Source organism: Anomaloglossus baeobatrachus, chromosome 8, assembly GCF_048569485.1.
Source record: "Anomaloglossus baeobatrachus isolate aAnoBae1 chromosome 8, aAnoBae1.hap1, whole genome shotgun sequence".
Taxonomy (NCBI): domain Eukaryota; kingdom Metazoa; phylum Chordata; class Amphibia; order Anura; family Aromobatidae; genus Anomaloglossus; species Anomaloglossus baeobatrachus.
This window is the reverse complement of record NC_134360.1, coordinates 98,851,247-98,868,765: the sequence shown is the minus strand read 5'-3', so window position 1 is coordinate 98,868,765 and position 17,519 is coordinate 98,851,247. Positions and strand designations below refer to the sequence as shown.

Genomic DNA, 17,519 nt, shown 5'->3' with positions numbered 1-17,519 from the left:
TGGGCATGGGTTAGGCACAATCTTCACAGATTGTGCTGGGGACGCAGGACGCATGCAGTTACGCAGGAGTGCAGATAGCAGCGTAGCTGTATGAAAATACGCTACGTGGGCACAGAGCCTAATTTTGGTGTTTGGAACTTTATTTTTTCTCGCCACGATGTATACCAATCAGATTAATTTATTTTATATTGATAGATAGGGCATTTCTGAAAGTGGTGATACCAAATGTGTGTAATTTTTAATTATTTTAATTTTAATGAGGCAAAAGGGGGGCGATTTGAACTTATTCTTCCGGCATTGACAGGAAGTGAGTAATTGCAGCGATAGGGGACATCATCTGACCCCACGCTGCTATGACAACATACTGGCGCCCAGTGATCGCGTCACAAGGCCGCCGTTGGCGGCGGGAAATGGCATGATCCCCTCTGGAGTGCATTAGATTGGGCTCTGAGAGTTTGAAAGTGCAATCTAAGGGGTTAAAAGGTGCGGATGGATCTCTGCTCTACCCGTGCCTGTTAGTCTCACATGTCTGCTGATCAGCTCAGCAGACATGTGCTGGGATTACTGCAGACTCACAGTAGCGGGATAGACCTGGTCAAGGACATACCAGTACGTCCTTGGTTGTGAAGGGGTTTAATTTACCTTGTTTGCTTCATGGAAAAATATTCACCTGGCAGCATGATTCTCCAGGTCAGTACAAATTTGTAGATACCAAACGTATACATTTTTTTTCTATTTATGTGGTTAAAAAAAATTAGAAACTTGTCCAAAAAAATGGCTCTGTTGTCGCCCTTTTCCAAGACTCATAACCTTCTCATTTTTCGTAATCTGGGGTTGTATGATGCCTTAGTTTTTGCGTCCAGTGCTGGCATTTTACTAATACCATTTTTGGGTCGATGCGATGTTTTGATCACCTTTACTTACAATGTTGCGGCAGACAAAAAAAAAAAACAGTTCTGGTGATTTTAATTTTTTTATGCTGTTTACCAATCAGATTATATTATATTTTGACAGATCATACGTTTTGGATGTTGTGATACCAAATATGTGTTTTGGGGGTTTTTTTAGTTTTAATTTTAATGGGGCAATTATATAAACTCCCTATCATATGAAGTCTATCAGATGCCTATCAGATGAAGTCACAGGTGCTAGCGAGTTCATTCACCTGACTCCCTGACGACAGTGCCGCTCGATATCACTACCCGCGACCAAGTCTCGCAGCACTGACGTCAAGGGGTTAGGTGAATCCATTGTGAAGTCACCTGACCCCCGATGTTGCTGGAACACTGCTGTCGGCTGTTTCCGGTGTACTGGGGCGGTTCGGTGTTTTGTAGCGTCCAGATATCCTCTTCTGCAGCTGATCGCTACAATCAGCTGTTCGCCAGTCCTGTTGTGACCATACGCGCTCCCGCAGTCACAGAGCTCAAGAAGCGAGGGCGCATGTACTGCCCTCTCAGCCACAAAAATAGAATGACAGGGGGTAATACGGGCTTCAGAAAGATGGCGCCGGAGATAAGCGCTATTTGCAGGCGCCAACTCCGACGCCATCTTCCTGAATAGAAAAATTAGCATAGAGCCAGAGAGAGAAGGAGGAACAACAGGCGGGGGCAGGAATGCATGTGCATAACCCACCCTGCTATTATCTGCTGCGTTGAAACTGTCAATCAAAAATCTGAAATTTTTTAACTTCACTTTCTTGGATTTGAACGCCTAAACATCAGAGCTGCCTACTAATGGCATGTAGAGAATGTGCCTGATAGTGCCAGTACTGCACTGGCTTCAGCTTCTATATGAAAATCATGATGATTGGTTCCCTTTAACGGATTATTTTGAATGCCCCCCCTCCCCGGGGGGACTCAGGATAGGAAAAGGTTAAGACCGTGTATTGGCTTCTCTAACATCAATGACAGCTTGAATCCTTTTGTGGTAGTTGTGAATGAGCATCTTTATTTTCTCAGATGGCAAAGCTGCCCATTTTTCTTGGCAAAAAGCCTCCAGTTCCTGTAAATTCCTGGGCTTTCTTGCATGAACTGCGCACTTGAGTTCTCCCCAAAATGGCTCAATGATATTGAGGTCAGGAGACTGAGATGGCCACTCCAGAACCTTCACTTTGTTCTGCTGTACCCAATGACAGGTCAACTTGGCCTTGTGTTTTGGATCGTTGTCATGTTGTTGGAACGTCCAAGTATGTCTCATGTGCAGCTTACGGGCTAATGAGAGAAAATTTTCCTCCAGTATTTGCTGACAACATGCTGCATTCATCTTTCCTTCAAATTTGACCAAGTTTCCTGTGCCTTTGTAGCTCACACATCCCCACATCATCAGCGATCCAACTAAGTGCTTTACAGTAGGAATGGTGTTCTTTTCATCATAGGCCTTGTTAACACCTCTCCAAATGTAATATTTATGGTTGTGGCCAAAAAGTTCGATTTTGGTCTCATCACTGCAAATTACCTTGTTCCGGAAGTTTGGAGGCTTGTTTCTGTGCTGTCTGGCATATTGTAGGAGAAATACTTTGTGGCATTTGCGCAGTAATGGCTTTCTTCTGGTGACTCGTCCATGCAGCCCATTTTTCTTGAAGTGCCTTTATTGTGCATCTTATTGTGCATCTTGAAGCAGCCACACCACTAGTTTTCAGTGAGTACTGTATTTCAGCTGATCATATTTGTGAGTTTTCTTTGCATCCCGAACAATTTTCCTGTCAGTTGTGGCTGAAATTTTTTCGGTCTACCTGACAATGGTTTGGTTTTTACAGAGCCAGATTTCCCATTTGTTAACCACAGTTTGAACACTGCTGACTGGCATTACCAATTCCTTGGATATCTTTTTGAATCCCTTTCCTTTTTTATACAGTTCAACTATCTTTTCCCATAGATCCGTTGATAATTCTTTTGCTTTCCCCATGATTCACAATCCAGAAACGTCAGTGGCTGGATGAAAAATGCAAGAGTCTGTCTGGATCCGATAAACTTACTCAGCTTTTATGCACAAACACGGATTACAAGCAAACAAGTCACAGGTGAGGATCAGAGGATGTTACCTTTATTTGCCATTCAAACCCATTTCTGTCAACTTCTGTGCATGTTATCAGGCCAAAATCACCAGGGTATGTGAACTTTTGATCACGATCATTTGAATGTTTTTAATTGACATGATTTAAAAAGAAAATAGAGTAGTTTGACAATAAATGGCATCACCCAACCACTAACCATGCGTAGAAAAAAAAAAGATTTTGAGTTATCTTTCATATTCTCTGTAAAAAGGCCAAGAAAGCAAAAAACCTGCTGGGGTATGTAAACTTTAGAGCACAACTGTATGTCAGTGACACACTTGCAGCACTGATACTTCGCCTCGCACACCGTGCATCTGGCATGGTGTGTGAGGCTTTCCGTAGCTGGATAACATGAGGGTCATAAAGGTGACTACACATGATTATCATGGCAACGATCAGGTCCCCGTGATCTCATATCTGGGACCTGATCTCTTAGGGTGTAGAACGATCCTGTCCAGGCTACCTAAACGCTGCGATCACTATTGATTGTTGCATTTAGGGGGTTAAACTGCCTGAAGAAGTGCGGGTACCGCTCCTGGCATTAAGAGCCGGGTCTCAGCTATAACATCAGCTATAACATAAGCAGCGGCGATCGTGAAGGTACAGTGCCTGAACCTCCGCGGTCACCATGACACATTGGGTACCTCATTGGTCGGGTATGCACAGACTATCATTACGTACCCAGTACATGCAATGTCACAAAGAGATTAATGCTGAACTGTCTCACTTATCATACACAGCTCTGCAAAAACGTCAGGAGAGCAGAGAGCTGCAGCTACATATCACACTGTTAACATTTCCTTTCACTGAAAATAAGATCTGCAGACAAATTCTCAGGGAGATCTGTGTCCGGCCAATCGATCTTAACAGCTCATTGACATATAAGAAAAAGATGGATTTCTCAGGAATAAGATCTCAGCTCACAGATATAAAAGGTATAATTTTATTTACCTTTCTATGACCTGCATAGCAAAGTAGACCAACTGACAAATTCCCTTTGAAGGGAATCTATCACCAGATTTTTGCTACCCTATCTTAGAGCAATAAATATATATACACAACATAGATTGACTCCCAAGAAATAGTATGAGATTATTAAATCTAAAAATTACATTAGATGTGGGGGAATGGATATGGACATAAATATATATTGGGTCAAACACTATATACAAATTACCAACATAAAAAAAATGTGCACAAAAGACCGAAATAAGTAAGAAATGAAATGTATTGAATTATTAAAAAGTACAAGAAACTGCCCAGGCAATACAGAGAAAATACAGAATATATATCTGTCTGTGCGCAAGCATGCACATTTCTGTGTGTCTCTGTCTCTACCAATATACTACCTCACACATAAGCTGCCTTATACTAAGAATGTCCTTTGTTGCTTATAGCAATCAATCAGAGCTGCTATTAATGACCTGTAGCTCCCAGATCCATTGAATTTAATGGAAGCAGATTTTTTGGCAAATAACTGTAAAATGCGGGGTTAAATTTTCCCCTCAAAACATAGTCTATCATGTTCCCTGAGTCAAGTGAGGCGTCTGGGAAAAATGTCATGATTGTAAATGTGACGGTGCAGATTCCTTTAGCGGACATACATACATACACTCAGCTTTATATATTAGATGTACATCTGACCCCTGCGGAACCTCCTGTGGGGAAGAGAAACGCGTCGGGCAGAGCGGAGACATAGGTGTACTAGTTGCCACAAAAACATATGGTGTACTTCACAATTTATACTTTCGTACCCTTACTGAAATTTTATACAAAAGGGACAGTTTTCTCATTCTGCAAAGACCGAGACTTGTGACAGCTGACTGTGGACTAATAGGTAGCTTGATAAATTCTAGGTTTCCTGTGCCACAGACATTCATGTGTAACAAAGCCTAAGTCTGAATAGGAACTAGGGATATTGTATAGTAGCACCTTTTTATGTGTATATGTAGTTTTGGCTATATCAGTAAGTTTATAACTTTCTGTCCTTTTTCTTAATGATATAGTGTTTGTACAATGTATGCATAGCAATCAATCAGAGCTGCTATTAATGACCTGTAGCTCCAAGCTCCATTGACTTTAATGGAAGCAGATTTTTTGGCAAATAACTGTAAAACGCGGGGTTACATTTTCCCCTCAAAACATAGTCTATCACGTGCCCTGAGTCAAGTGAGGAGTCTGTGCAAACTGTCATGATTGTAAATGTGACGGTGCAGATTCCTTTAGCGGACATACACACACGCCCCGCATATATATTACAGCGCATATATATATATATATATATATATATATATATATACACACACACACACGAATATATATATATATATATATATATATATATATATATATATATATATATATACACGAATAAATATATATACACTATATATATAATACTGCCAAGATTAAATAAAACGCAAATAAAGCGGGCCCCGAAAGAAGGCACTGCTTGATACGTGCGTTGAGGTCGTGGCATTGCTCCCTGATACAGGTAATATGGTCTTATTTGATTAAGAGATTCAGTTATGCATTTTAAAAAAAATTTTGCTACTATAATATGCATGTATTCACTTTATTATTGGTCTGTACCTGATATTTGAATATACTAATATTGTGGTTTTGCTGTCTGTATTATTTTTACCTTGTGCACTAAGCACTTACAGTATAAACCACCTTATTTGCATTTTATTTCATCGTGGCAGTAATAAAATTATATATTATATACAAACATTGATGTTAATTCTGTATTTTCTCTGTATTGTGTGAGCAGTGCCACCTTGTGGCCATTTACAAACTTTCTTTTCTTGTACTTTTTAATAATTCAATAAAGTTTATTTCTCAATTATTTCGATCTTTTGTGAACAATTTTTTTATGTTGATACTTCCTAGCAACACAATAGAGACAGAGACCCTGATTCCAATGATGTGTTTGCTTTCATTTTGGTAAAATCACAGTTTTCTCTGCTGATCTAGCAGTTATTTGAATGTGACGCTCTACAGCCCTGCTCACACCACTGATTGGCAGCTTTCTGCCCATATACAGTGTACACAGAAAGCTACCAATCAGTGGTGAGGGTGAAGTGGGTAATGAGCTAATGAATATGGAGGACTATCTGGCAGCAGGCCATGTAGTCCTCTAATGATTATCTTCTGCTGATTAAATAGTAATTTTAATCAAAACTACACTAAGCGGCCCAGTAAGTGACAATGCTGGAATCAGGATCTCTGTCCCGTTTTGAGACTCCACTGCAGGTCCTCTCGTTCTGGGTCTGGTGAGTATGATTTTGAGGTTTTCTTTCTTTTGTGGGTGCCTTCTTTCTTTAATGAGGTATCCTGCAGAATTCTTTAAACTTTTTTAGCTGTATGGATACTTCATTATTGAACTGGAACTTGAGCTTATTTTCGGGATAGGGCTTATATTTAAGCCTTATGCGGGCGTCCCGCATAAACATCCCGCCCACCTCCTTCCTTCAGCATAGCCGGCTGGTGCTGCGGGACGCAGGTAAGCTGTGTTCATCGTTCCCAGGGTGTCACACGGAGCGATGTGTGCTGCCCCGGGTACGATGAACAACCGGCGCCATGAAAAAAACGACTTTTTAAAAATAAGTGACGTGTACATGATTCACGTTTTGTGACCGATGCAGCGTCGCTCGGAGGTGTCACACGAAATGACGTCACAAGCGATGCCGGATGTTCGTCACGAAAACCGTGACCCCGACGATGCATCGCACGATAGATCGTCTCGTGTGACGCCCGCATTACTCGGAAAAGGCCGAAAATTACTGCTACAGCTAATTTTTGGGGAAACACACTAGCCCAGATAGCTTTTGAAAGTTTGCTTTGGCTGAAATGCTGCAGTATTTCATCTTAAAACATATATATGGCTGTAATAAAGCAGCCAGTGATTAATTCAGGTTGCCAATAATTTAGGCAGCATGAATCTTTTTTAACCCCACATATGCCAATATCAAGCAGCACGTGAAGATTTTGGAAAGAAAAAAAAAAAAGAAGGATATCACTGCATGTGTCAGCCCATCAATACCACATAGCACGTTTGCAGGTTGCGACGGTTGCTATGGCACCTGGATACCCAAGAAAGGCCTCCATGTCTACCATACAATGACACCTATTAGACTCTGCTCTGGAGGCAGCATTTATTGGTCTATTAGTATAACAGTACAGGATAGGTTATTGCGCTGCATTACCAAAGCGGTGTAGTGCATTATCAATGCAATCATAGGATCACATTCTCAATTCATCTTGTTTATTTTTTCTGCTTTTTTAAATAAACGAGAACAATAAGTTACAAAAATTGTCCCCAAAGTCTCAGTAATGCCCATAAAAAATGCTTTAATTGGACCTACCCCCCCACCCCCCCCAGAAAGACATATTCGGTATGGTTGCATCCATAATTACGCATACTATCACACTATATCATTATTTATCACATGCAGCGATTATTGCCTCATCTATATACATGACATATGCCAGACTTGATATTTTTGTTCAACCATTTAAAAACTTGTCCCTGTATTAATTATACAAATCTTCAGCTGTATTTGTATTGATCCAAAAAACAAAGTGACCGCAGAATCCCTCATCCAATAGAATCAGGCTGATTATGTTAAAGACCCCCTGATCTGAGTCTGATCACAGTGTCCACTTAGTGTGATCAGATTACTTAGTGAGAGAATTGGCGCACACTGTGAGAAGAAGATGGAGAACAAAGTTTCTCCATCTTCTGCATTGTGTGAGTCTGCAGAAATTGGACTGAATTCATGTAATTCTAGTGCAGTCCAATGATTTTCAAACTCCTATAGACTTGAATCATAAGAGACACCAGACCTGAATGTGATATAGCAGAAGGCTGTGATTTTGTTTTCCTCAAGTCGAATCGGTCTGAGAAAAAAATATTAATTACCACAGCCCTATTACATATCATTGGTCTGAGACCGATAAAAGAAAATGGGATAGCACTTGTCTGATAAAGATATATTTTAGCCCAGGAGAGGTGCAAAATAAATGAGATAGATATATATATATATATATATTTGCCTTATTCTGTCTGTCTGTCTTGCTCCAAAATTCTGTCCTTACCGCGACAAGCGTCTCATTGGCCGCTCGCCTCGGCTCCACGCCCCCCCGCACGGATTGGCCGTTCGCCTCGCCTTGGCTCCGCCCCCCGCACGGATTGGCCGCTCGCCCAGGCTCCGCCCCCCGCACGGATTGGCCGCTCGCCCAGGCTCCGCCCCCGCATGGATTGGCGGCTCGCCCCGGCCCCCTGCACGCATTGGCAACTCGGACACGCCCCGCCCCTTCACGCATTGCACGCTCGCTCTGGCCCCGCCCCCTGCACGCATTCTCTGAAACGACACGGAGCCCCGACTCCCAGGTGAGTGCTGTACCCCCGGGAGCCCACAACAGCGTACGCCGCCAACCCAGCCGACACATACCCTCGCATTGCTGGGGTTGCCGGCGTACGCTGGTGTGGGCTCCCGTGTGAGCAGGGTACGCTGGTAACCATGTAATATTGTGTAGCGTGGTTACCAGCGTACACCGGCTCCCAGGTGAGCGCATCAAGGTCCTGCAGCGGCGGAACACACACACACGCACACACAACAGACACACACACACACATCAGATCACACTCACTCTCACACACACACACACACACATCAGATCGCATCCACACACTCACAACATCCCGTGATATCGCTTGCTTCTCGGCGGCGATACTGTGCGTGCAGTGATCTTCCAGGACCTGCCGGAGGATCACATGGCCAGAAGCATGTGGTATCTCCGGATGTTGTGAGTGCGTATGTGCGATAGCGTCAGTGTGTGTGTGCGTGTATGCGATCGGATGTGTGGTGGATGCGATCGGATGTGTGCGTGTATGCGATCGGATGTGTGCGTGTATGCGATCGGATGTGTGCGTGTCGGCAGAAGGCAGAGGAGCACTGCGTGCAGCACAGCTGCTGGGACCGCACACCGGAGGGCACAGGCAGAAGTGGGGTGTGAGTGTATACTGTCTGATGTGTGACTGTAAAGCACGATGGGGAGTGCGCAGCATGGGGGACGGCGCACGATGGGGAGTGCGCAGCATGGGGGACGGCGCACGATGGGGAGTGCGCAGCATGGGGGACGGCGCACGATGGGGAGTGCGCGCAGCATGGGGGACGGCGCACGATGGGGAGTGCGCGCAGCATGGGGGACGGCGCACGATGGGGAGTGCGCGCAGCATGGGGGACGGCGCACGATGGGGAGTGCGCGCAGCATGGGGGACGGCGCACGATGGGGAGTGCGCGCAGCATGGGGGACGGCGCACGATGGGGAGTGCGCAGCATGGGGGATGGAGCACGATGGGGGGTGCGCAGCATGGGGGATGGAGCACGATGGGGGGTGCGCAGCATGGGGGATGGAGCACGATGGGGGGGTGCGCAGCATGGGGGATGGAGCACGATGGGGGGTGCGCAGCATGGGGGATGGAGCACGATGGGGGGTGCGCAGCATGGGGGATGGAGCACGATGGGGGGTGCGCAGCATGGGGGATGGAGCACGATGGGGGGTGCGCAGCATGGGGGATGGAGCACGATGGGGGGTGCACACTTCCCCCACGCAATACACAAACAACACCGCTCTCACCCCCCGCCACACCCAGACAACACCCAGAACATGTACAGCGCCCTACACAAACACTTGGTAACTACACACAACAAAATATATATATATATATATATATATATATATATATATATATATAACAAAAATCATACATTAACTACACAATACGTAATTTCTAGAATACCCGATGCGTAGAATCGGGCCACCTTCTAGTGTGTGTGTATGTATGTATATATATATATATATGTTAGGTCCAGAAATATTTGGACAGTGACACAAGTTTTGTTATTTTAGCTGTTTACAAAAACATGTTCAGAAATACAATTATATATATAATATGGGCTGAAAGTGCACACTCCCAGCTGCAATATGAGAGTTTTCACATCCAAATCGGAGAAAGGGTTTAGGAATCATAGCTCTGTAATGCATAGCCTCTTCTTTTTCAAGGGACCAAAAGTAATTGGACAAGGGACTCTAAGGGCTGCAATTAACTCTGAAGGCGTCTCCCTCGTTAACCTGTAATCAATGAAGTAGTTAAAAGGTCTGGGGTTGATTACAGGTGTGTGGTTTTGCATTTGGAAGCTGTTGCTGTGACCAGACAACATGCGGTCTAAGGAACTCTCAATTGAGGTGAAGCAGAACATCCTGAGGCTGAAAAAAAAGAAAAAAACCATCAGAGAGATAGCAGACATGCTTGGAGTAGCAAAATCAACAGTCGGGTACATTCTGAGAAAAAAGGAATTGACTGGTGAGCTTGGGAACTCAAAAAGGCCTGGGCGTCCACGGATGACAACAGTGGTGGATGATCGCCGCATACTTTCTTTGGTGAAGCAGAACCCGTTCACAACATCAACTGAAGTCCAGAACACTCTCAGTGAAGTAGGTGTATCTGTCTCTAAGTCAACAGTAAAGAGAAGACTCCATGAAAGTAAATACAAAGGGTTCACATCTAGATGCAAACCATTCATCAATTCCAAAAATAGACAGGCCAGAGTTAAATTTGCTGAAAAACACCTCATGAAGCCAGCTCAGTTCTGGAAAAGTATTCTATGGACAGATGAGACAAAGATCAACCTGTACCAGAATGATGGGAAGAAAAAAGTTTGGAGAAGAAAGGGAACGGCACATGATCCAAGGCACACCACATCCTCTGTAAAACATGGAGGAGGCAACGTGATGGCATGGGCATGCATGGCTTTCAATGGCACTGGGTCACTTGTGTTTATTGATCACATAACAGCAGACAAGAGTAGCCGGATGAATTCTGAAATGTACCGGGATATACTTTCAGCCCAGATTCAGCCAAATGCCGCAAAGTTGATCGGACGGCGCTTCATAGTACAGATGGACAATGACCCCAAGCATACAGCCAAAGCTACCCAGGAGTTCATGAGTGCAAAAAAGTGGAACCTTCTGCAATGGCCAAGTCAATCACCAGATCTTAACCCAATTGAGCATGCATTTCACTTGCTCAAATCCAGACTTAAGACGGAAAGACCCACAAACAAGCAAGACCTGAAGGCTGCGGCTGTAAAGGCCTGACAAAGCATTAAGAAGGAGGAAACCCAGCGTTTGGTGATGTCCATGGGTTCCAGACTTAAGGCAGTGATTGCCTCCAAAGGATTCCCAACAAAATATTGAAAATAAAAATATTTTGTTTAGGTTTGGTTTATTTGTCCAATTACTTTTGACCTCCTAAAATGTGGAGTGTTTGTAAAGAAATGTGTACAATTCCTACAATTTCTATCAGATATTTTTGTTCAAACCTTCAAATTAAACGTTACAATCTGCACTTGAATTCTGTTGTAGAGGTTTCATTTCAAATCCAATGTGGTGGCATGCAGAGCCCAACTCGCGAAAATTGTGTCACTGTCCAAATATTTCTGGACCTAACTGTATACATATATATATATATATATATATATAGATATATATATATATATAGATATATATATATAGATATATACACACACACACACACACACACACACACACACACATATATATACATATATATACACACACACATAGTATATATAAACAAACTGTACTCAGGCAGCTGTGTCCCCCACCCAATTACTGCCAGCAACAATAAGTAGGGGGCGTCACAGGACTACGGCAGCAACCTTGCCATTGCATTTGAGATCAGGCAGAGTGAGACCGCTGCAGTCACTCAGCGGCCACTGATTGGCTGAAGTTGTCGAGCGATGGCGGCAGTCTAATCGGGGATACAGCTGCGAGAATGGAGCTCTTTAGGAAGGCAAATACAGGATTGGTTTCATAATGTAATGACAACCCTTGGGCCAAATGTGCTTTAGTTCTAATGTATTGGGGAAACTCATTTAAAACCTTATTCAGATGTTTAGGGGTTTTTTTTATAACTTCTATCCTCCGTGGTTGGAACAAGTAAACATTATAGAAGCTATTCACATATCCATGGTTTTTTTGCTGATCCTGTGTCGAACTTACCAATACAAGTCTATGGGTCAGTGAAAAATCACATACTGCACCAGCCAGGTACTGTATGTTTAAAGGGGTTATCCGGCTTATTTTGACTTTTTTTTATTATTTCCCTATTGGGCTACATTGGGGCAGGTAAGTAGATAGTGACCACTTACCTGCCCTGCTGTAAGCTCCTCTCCCCCGGCTCAGAGCGGTCACGTGACTGCTCCTGACGCAATTTTGCTGCCTCCGGTCATTTCATGTCAACATGGGCAGGGCCATGTTGACATGCAAATCTGGAACAGCATGTTGCCGCCCTGCTGGGCGGGTACAGTGCATGAGTCCCCACCCCCTTCCCTGCACCCTCCCACACATTCCCCTGCACCCTGTACTCTCCCTGCCCACTGTGTCACCGCCAGCACCGGGTCCCCCACTCAGGATAGCAGGAGTGCCCGTGCAGTCTGTGTCCTGCTCCAGCCCCGCGGCTGCTTTCATTGCAGTGTGTGTCTGCCTGCATGCAGACTCTCACCCTGCAGAGCTGGCAGCCGCCAGGAGGTTAGATGAGATCATATCCTGCTGTAACGATCTCCTCTTCACTCCTGTCAGCGCGGTCACTGCCGCCTATGCCCGCTGCGTTCTCACGTCACTAGCGGTGACGTCACGGGCGATACTGCTGAGAACGCGGCGGGCATAGGCGACAGTGACATCGCTGACAGGAGTGAAGAGGAGCGCGTCACAGCAGGTAATGATCTCATCTAAACTCCTGGCAGCGCTCGTCATCCCCTGCAGTGACCTGGGCTATTGATGTTAGCTCAGGCACTGCATTGCTCTCCCAGCCAATGGGGAACATTCTGTTCTTCATTGACTGGGAGGACATTGTCTATGGTATGGATAGTCATGTGTCCCCCTTATTGGATTACACCGGACCCGGATTTGATTGTTCTTTTCAATAAATTGGTGAAAGAGGTAATGTTTTGGGGAGTGTTTTTTCAAATAAAACATTTTTTGTCTATTTTTTTTTTTATTAGTGACTGGGTTGGTGATGTCGGGTATCTGATACACGCCTGACATCACTAACCCCAAGGCTTGATGCCAGGTGACATTACACATCTGGCATCAATCACATATATTACCCCGCTTGCCACCGCACCAGGGCAATGGGATGAGTTGGGGAAAAAAGCCAGGATTGGCACATCTAATGGATGCCACTTCTGGGGTGGCTGCGGCCTGCTATTTTTAGGCTGGGGAGTGTCCAATAACAGTGGACCTCCCTAGTCTGAGAATACCAGACCACAGCTGTCTGCTGTACCTCGGCTGGTGATCCAATTTGGGGCGGGACCCCGTGTTTTTTGTTTTAAATTATTTATTTAATTTAAAATAGCGTGGGGTGCCCTCTGTTTTGGATTACCAGCCAAGGTGAAGCTGCCAGCTGTGGTCTGCAGCCGTCTGCTTTACCCTAGCTGGCTACAAAAGATAGGGGGGACCCTATGTCGTTTTTTTTTTTTTTAATTATTTATTTTTTTGGCTAAATACAAAGGCTAAGCACCCTTTAGTGCCACATGAAAGTCACTAAAGGGTGCCAGCTTAGAATATGCAGGGGGGTAGGACATTATATAGGTCTTTCTCATCTATTCATCTATCCATTATCTGTCTGTCTATCCATCTATTCATTCATTCATCCCTCTATCTGTCTCTATATCTATCTATTCATCTCTATATCTACTCATCTATTTACTTTCTTGCAGCTTCCGTTTTTTGCAGTCCGCAAAAAAAATGGAAGGCACACGGATGCATCCGTGAAAAAATGGACCTTTTTTTGCGGACCGCAAAAACGGAACGGTCATATGAATGTAGCCCACATGTGTTCCCTATGGGGGTAGGGATCGGTACAGAGCGCCGTGTGTGTGTTTGTGGGTGGGGGGAGGGTTGCAGAGCCTGATGTGCTGTGGGGTGCAGAGTTCGATGTGTGTGTGTGTGTGTGTGTGTGTGTGTGTGTGTCGCAGAGCCCGATGTGGAGCTGTTATTTTTCCATTGCTACAGTGATAACAGGTCAGGTGCTGGGCAAAATACTGACAGGGAATGTGTGTGCAGGGGGCGGGCAGGGGGCAGGCAGGACACCGAGGCTGGGCGGTGCCATCTCTGACTGAGGTTTAGCACAGGAAGTGGTCAGTTTGCTTGTGCTAAAGGTAAACAAAGAGCTGCAGAGAAGAGGAACAAAAGATAGAAAACAAAAAATAACAATGTAGGGGTGTTTTATATGACAATACAGCACAGATAAACTCAACATTTTTTGGTAAGCCAATGTCGGACAACTCCTTTAACTTTGAAACTGCAGCATCCCAGAGTAAGGCTGCTTTCACACATCCGGTTTTTGCCGTGAGGCACAATACGGCACTCTGCAGAAAAAACGCAAACTTTTTTTTGCCACCAGTTGCGTATTTTCCCCAATAGACTTGCATTAGCGCCGTATTGTGCCGCATGGCCTTGTGTTGCTTCCAGTTTTTGCCGGATGCGGCATATTTAGCCCATGCGGCGGCTGGATGGAACGTTGCCTGACACGTTTTTTTGTGCGGTGAAAAAAACGCATTGCGGATCCGGCGCGATTCACAATGCAAGCCTATGGACGCCGTATGCGTTTTTTTGTACTGCGCATGCTCAGTATCAAGCCGCATCCGTCAAAAAACTGACGGGCCGCATGGAAAAACTTATGCAACGGATTCATTTTTTTCGCCGCATCCGTTGAACGTTGAATAGGTTTTTGAGCCGGATTGTGCCGCTCAGCACAAACCGGATGTGTGAAAGGAGCCTAAGCATATAAATAAAAGTGGCCGGGGTGTAAACTGTTTGAGTGACTACATCAAGAGGCCGGTCCCTGGTGGCTTTTTCCCTCCCTCATTGAGTGACAGGTCGCTCCCTAAATGTGTATAGAAAGATCTGTCATTTAAGAGAGGGTGCTGAGAAACCACCTGGGATCAGCCTTTTAGGCCACTCACCTGAATCAATATGTAATGTATGCTAACTGTGCTTTGGTTTATCGAGCCATAGGCCTGGTCTATACACCATCACACTGATATAACACATACCGTAGAAACAGACACAAAAAACGGAACACGGACCCGAAAAACGGAACGCAAGACGCGCACGTGTTTTTTTGCGGAAGAGTGTTTCAGGCCTAAAATGGTGCAACAGGTCAGATGACGGACCACTGCTCCATTCATGCTCTATGGAACTACTGGAAAGACAAGAGCGCAGCGCTCAGCAGCCCCCTAGGGAGCCGATTAGGAGCGCAACGCTCGGTAGCCCCAAATGAGGAGCGCAACGCTCGGTAGCCCCAAATGAGGAGCGCAACGCTCGGTAGCCCCAAATGAGGAGCGCAACGCTCGGCAGCCCCAGAGGCAACAGGGGAGGAGCGCAACGCTCGGCAGCCCCAGAGGCAACAGGGGAGGAGCGCAGGGAACGGCAGCCCCAGAGGCAACAGGGGAGGAGCGCAGGGAACGGCAGCCCCAGAGGCAACAGGGGAGGAGCGCAGGGAACGGCAGCCCCAGAGGCAACAGGGGAGGAGCGCAGGGAACGGCAGCCCCAGAGGCAACAGGGGAGGAGCGCAGGGAACGGCAGCCCCAGAGGCAACAGGGGAGGAGCGCAGGGAACGGCAGCCCCAGAGGCAACAGGGGAGGAGCGCAGGGAACGGCAGCCCCAGAGGCAACAGGGGAGGAGCGCAGGGAACGGCAGCCCCAGAGGCAACAGGGGAGGAGCGAAGGGAACGGCAGCCCCAGAGGCAACAGGGGAGGAGCGCAGGGAACGGCAGCCCCAGAGGCAACAGGGGAGGAGCGCAGGGAACGGCAGCCCCAGAGGCAACAGGGGAGGAGCGCAGGGAACGGCAGCCCCAGAGGCAACAGGGGAGGAGCGCAGGGAACGGCAGCCCCAGAGGCAACAGGGGAGGAGCGCAGGGAACGGCAGCCCCATAGGCAACAGGGGAGGAGCGCAGGGAACGGCAGCCCCATAGGCAACAGGGGAGGAGCGCAGGGAACGGCAGCCCCATAGGCAACAGGGGAGGAGCGCAGGGAACGGCAGCCCCATAGGCAACAGGGGAGGAGCGCAGGGAACGGCAGCCCCAGAGGCAACAGGGGAGGAGCGCAGCAGCCCCATAGGAAATGAATGAAGTAGTGGTCAGTCATCTGCACTGTTTCTCGATTTTTAAAAGGATCAAAATGGCCTATATTCAGATTGCTGCGGGCCGCGTTGCCCTATAGGGTATCACTGTGGCTAGGTCATTACTGGATGTCACCAGACGCCGCTATGTGGGGCACACTCCAGGGGCCATTTCAGAAAGGCAGTTGATATAACATTGGGACAGCAGTTACCACAGTTTTATGTAAACCTCATGCTGGATGCACAGATGTGACACTCCATACCTGCCTCGGATGTCCCACTGACCGACTCCCCCATAAGCAATGGCAGCAACCAGTCATACAGTACAGCTCGCCCTACTGCTGCCAGTAAGGCGCAGTCCCGTCTGTACGACGCCCACTGTGCCTGAGAAGCCGCCGCGCCCGCCACTGCGCACTGACGGCTGCGCTCTCCGCTCCACAGTGATGCATCCGGTGCGCACAGTGACTCAAGGGTAGAGGCTAGATCGGAGTTGATTTTTTGAGGTGGGAGGAGTGATTTCATGAAATCATGATGTCACCGGAAAAGGCGGGGCCTCCTCAGTGCCGTGCAGATCTGTGGGCGGGAAGCGGCAGTGCTTGGACTCCTCAGTGCAGAGCGGACGGATCCTGACCCTGAGGTGGAGAAGAGTCAGCGTTTCCTCATTAGTTATAGCTCTGGGGTCTCAGCCTGGATGTTGGGGGCACAGAGCAGTGTCTCCTGTCTGTGTTGGGGGCTGCAGCTCGTGTATGTCTCAGGCTTCAATAAGGTAAGTGTCTTATGGGGGGTTACACGGAGCAGGGGATGATACTGTACATTTTGGGGGGGCTTGCACTGGCCGGGGTGCGACGCTGCACGTTTGGGGGGGGGCTCGCATTGGCCGGGGGGGCGATGCTGCACGTTTGGGGGGGCTCGCACTGGCCGGGGGGCGACGCTGCACGTTTGGGGGGATGGCACTGGCCGGGTTGGTGACGCTGCACGTTTGGGGGGGCTCGCACTGGCCGGGGGCGATGCTGCACGTTTGGGGGGGGCACGCACTGGCCGGGGGGGACGCTGCACGTTTGGGGGGGCTCGCACTGGCCGCGGTGCGACGCTGCACGTTTGGGGGGGGCTCGCACTGGCCGGGGGGCGACGCTGCACGTTTGGGGGGATGGCACTGGCCGGGTTGGTGACGCTGCACGTTTGGGGGGGCTCGCACTAGCCGGGGGGCGACGCTGCACGTTTGGGGGGGCTCGCACTGGCCGGGGGGCGATGC

At 47.1% G+C, this 17,519-nt stretch overlaps 1 protein-coding gene and 1 long non-coding RNA gene across 2 annotated transcripts in view; one reads left to right on the top strand and one right to left on the bottom strand.

Moving 5' to 3' along the window:
- Nucleotides 1-16,765, bottom strand: part of MRTFA (myocardin related transcription factor A) — a 286,868-nt gene extending 270,103 nt beyond the window's left edge. The window contains exon 1 of the mRNA XM_075321914.1: nt 16,531-16,765. The gene's annotated coding sequence lies outside the window, so the exon portion shown is untranslated. The remainder of the gene's footprint in view (nt 1-16,530) is intronic.
- Nucleotides 16,702-17,519, top strand: part of LOC142249924 (uncharacterized) — a 1,852-nt gene continuing 1,034 nt past the window's right edge. Inside the window, exon 1 of the long non-coding RNA XR_012725107.1 lies at nt 16,702-17,033. This is a non-coding gene — a long non-coding RNA (uncharacterized LOC142249924). The remainder of the gene's footprint in view (nt 17,034-17,519) is intronic.